This window comes from Cryptotermes secundus, unplaced genomic scaffold (genome assembly GCF_002891405.2).
Source record: "Cryptotermes secundus unplaced genomic scaffold, Csec_1.0 scaffold2336, whole genome shotgun sequence".
In the NCBI taxonomy this organism is placed as follows: domain Eukaryota; kingdom Metazoa; phylum Arthropoda; class Insecta; order Blattodea; family Kalotermitidae; genus Cryptotermes; species Cryptotermes secundus.
This window is the reverse complement of record NW_019735608.1, coordinates 220,282-224,401: the sequence shown is the minus strand read 5'-3', so window position 1 is coordinate 224,401 and position 4,120 is coordinate 220,282. Positions and strand designations below refer to the sequence as shown.

Genomic DNA, 4,120 nt, shown 5'->3' with positions numbered 1-4,120 from the left:
AACTTTTTTTTTATATTAGAGGGATTGTTCATTATGAGTTTATACCAAATGGACAAACAGTCAATCAAGTTTACTATTTGGAAGTACTGAAAAGGCTGTGTGAAAAAGTTAAACGGTAACGAACTCATGGATCTTGCATCATGACACTGCACCTACTCACACAGCAATGTCTGTGAGGGAGTTTTCAGCTAGTAAACAAACAACTCTTCTGGAACACCCTCCCTCTTCATCGGACCTAGCCCCCCAGTGGCTTTTCTCTGTTCCCAAAGATAAAGGAAATATTGAAAGGAAGGCATTTTGATGACACTGATGACATCAGGAGTGATACAAGTTTTTTTTTTGAACATAATGATTCAAAATGTTTAGCAAAAAAGACTTTGGTGGACATGTTGTGGGGGGATTATTTGTGGAAAGCCCTCTGATCGAAGATGAGCCTAGTGTTACGTCGAGTATCGACTCCAAATCCTGAGGATGCTGTGTTGCCAAATTTATATGGAAACAGAGCTGCTATTGAAGTTCTACCCAACACCTTACCCCAGGCACCACCATATGCATCGTTATATCTTACAAAAGCTGTTTCATCTCACGACTTAAATATTCTGGCTTCTCAGTAGAACAACAGTGGAACAAATGTAAATATGAAGAGCTAGTCTGACTTAGATCTTAGAATGACTGGTGATTTTAATTACAAGTATGATTCTGTTATGGAGGATTCAAGTTTTATTTTTGAAAGTCATGATTCATAACGTTTAGAAAAAAGGACTTTGGTGGATGTATTGTGGAGGGATTGTTTGTGGAAAGCCATCTGATCAAAGATGAGCCTAGTATTGGTAAGTCAGGACTTCGGAAGATAGAATTGTCTCAGAGCCTAAAAAATATTGACAGTCCTACAGGTGAAGATCCAATTGTTCCACATGAAAATGAATGTGAATATAATCCATTTATTTTGTTGGTGGGTATTTTCTTTGGTGTGATCTTGGTTTGTTACAATACTGTTTTTAATTTTTGTTTTATGGATTTATTTTGTACTGGTTCTGTTATAATATGAACTTTATTGTATTACCTGTTTAAACACTTTTTGTGGAGAGAAATGTTTCTGGGCACCTGACCTGTTGAATATGGGAAATTCTCTTGTAATGACAAATGCCCACTTCTGTATATTAAACAATCAACTTTCAGTGTACAGTGTTCTGTATGTATGATAATCCAGCGTAACTCTGATCTACTACTTACAATTCCCATACTGCTCTAATATGACTCACTGCTATTAGGGTGACACTGATAATGGAAGCATGGCATACTAAACCAATGAAATGAACAATTTTTGAGGTATTTATAATTTTATATAGTTTTACGAAATAGTTTCAACACTGCTATTAGATATAAATTTCAAAAATAATTAATATGAAATTAAGACGTTGCAATGGCCCTTCTTCTATTATAATTTATAAAAACCTAATTTCTCTCAAAATATAATTATGATGCAGGGAATGTTCCATATTTACTTCTACTTTGAAGGCAAAAATAGATAAGGGAATGTTTAAAATTAATTCAAATTCTGCTTTAAATATCTCAAAGTTTGCAAAGCTGTTCTACAATAATACTAATTAATTTCTTGTATTTATCAAAATCATGGACCCAAATTCTTAGTACTACATTCATGTCGCTAGCACTCTGTGGCCTTAACAACCAATATAAAATGCATACTAAATTTCAAATGAAACAGAAAGATATAATGAATTTTTACACACAAGTGTAAGTATGAAGGAAGAGTTATGTCTTCTGGGATGTGGCACTGTGTAGTATGGTAGAAGTTTGTCAACATATCAGACGAATGTCCATAAATGTCTGCCAGACTATATGGTGTCACATCGTAGAATATTGTATTCTTCATAGTTGCCACTGTGAGCACTTCAAATCTAACATAGTTCATGTTGGAAAGAAAGACAAAATGTTAAGACTTTGCCTCTCAGTGTTTCAATGTTACCTACAATCCAGTGTTCTGAAAAACAACAATTACGCAAGCACACATTCTTTACAATCAAATTTAGTGCTGTAGTCAGCACTGATGTTCTTGCTATGCACAATATACAAACATCTTGATTTATTACAATAGGTGAATGACATTATTCATGTACATATAATTTTATATATACAAGAAACAGATTTACAGATATCACACAAACATAAATGATTTTCATTTCACATCAAAGTATCATCACTTGTGGAATGATAAATAATATCATTTAAATTGCTACAAATAATAAATACAAATGCAATTTAATACTTATAATGAACAAGTATTTCTTTCCTAGGCTCCTTATACTGGTCCTTATAAGATTACTTCTCACACTAGAACCCATAAAATTTAATATAATGAGCTGACAGGACAATGGGTCTCCACGCTGTTGCTGTAGTGGTAGCAGCAATTATCCACCCAACATCTTCTTCTCAGTAATATAAAGGAGGCCTGAAGGATAACTCTCTGCTGATGAATGATAAGTGAGAGCTGAAAATGAACGAATTTGAAAACTGTTATCACCGTATTCTCATTATAGATACACAAAAATTAAGTTGACAATGTTTATAAAACTGTTGAAAACATTACCATCCTCAACTCCATCAGGCACAATTCCTGGAATCATAGTGTACATTTGTGTGAAGGCCCAACCATACACCAAATTTCATAAATTACTTGAAAATAATAATACAAATATACTTTTTATACTAGATGCTAGTTTTACATGCACAAGAAGTTCTGGCAAGAAATTTTAACACCTGCATCCCTACCATCCATACAGGGCTTTCTGAAACATTGCGAAAGACATCAGGATGCATAAGCCGGTATCACACTGGTTCCCTCACTCTCTCTCCAAGAAACAAGAGTTGCACCATTATGCACTTGCTAACCTTCACCTGGAATGCTACCACACGAAATCAGAAACATTCGTTCTTTGCTTCATAGTCATGTAAAAAATACAGGCACAACTGCATGATCCAAAACTCAAGCAGCAGTTAAATGAATAGTGCCACTCTGGGTCGCTTTGTTCACACAAGCTTTGCCAAGAACCAAGTAATTTCAAAATCATGCTGATAGTGGTACATAATGTTCACAGTGATGTACTCTGCTATGCAGCCCCATCAAAATGACAATGCACATTACTATAATTAAGTTCCTGGAGCATCCTCTACTGAGAACACGGCAATGAAGGCAACAATAATACAAATGAAGCACTTAAGTACTTAATGAAGTACATGGAAGAGCATAAAAGGACTAATATCATTCTAATCCACACACTTCATAGATATGATCTTACATCTATATCCTGTGTAAATAAAGAGGTACTGAAATTCAACAGGCAAGTAAAGAAAATAAGCAAACTGAATCCAAATGTGAAACTAATGGAAACTGATCTACAAAGCCAACACTTTACGTGGCATGGACAACATCTAAATCAATGGGGCAAAGAGTTGGTTGCCTCAGAGCTGGCAAAGATAATCAATCAACACTTAACTAAGTCAACAATTAATCCTATCCAAATGCAATGGAAAGAGGATATTTTGCATGAAGAAAATTCAACTGCACAAAATGAAATTGAAGAAGTGGTGTTATCGAATAATTGTAAAAAGACTGTAAAATTAAATAAGTGTCAAGGTCAAGAAATAGAGGCTAATAGCAAAAGATCTATGAGATCTAGAAAAAACCAGCAACAAAATCAAGCGATTTTTTATGGTAAAACCATTTAATAAGGGTAAAACAAAAACTACGAAAAATAACAATATAAAAATTTTTCACCAAAACATACGTGGTTTAAGAAATAAGTATAATGAAATATTATGTCATCTGCGAGAGTATACACCTCAAGTAATCTGTTTCACTGAACATCATCTTGGTAGAGATGAAATAATTCATATTAAATTGACCAATTATACTCTAGGTGCATATTATAGTATGAAAAATTTTAATAATGGTGGTACGTGTATACAGGTGTCCCAGGAGGAATGTGCCAAACTTCGGGAGGGTGTTCCTTATGTTAAAGTATGCCGATATAACCCAAAACACCTATGTCCAAAGTTGAACGGTTACGGAGATAATGGCCCGAGAAAAGTGTGGTCTTCT

The 4,120-nt window shown here is 34.3% G+C and overlaps 1 protein-coding gene across 1 annotated transcript in view; it reads right to left on the bottom strand.

The window, feature by feature from the left end:
* Positions 1-696: 696 nt before the first annotated feature.
* The window catches only part of LOC111869726 (abhydrolase domain-containing protein 2), a 55,125-nt gene continuing 51,701 nt past the window's right edge, over positions 697-4,120 (bottom strand). The window contains exon 8 of the mRNA XM_023861456.2: positions 697-2,509. The gene's annotated coding sequence lies outside the window, so the exon portion shown is untranslated. The remainder of the gene's footprint in view (positions 2,510-4,120) is intronic.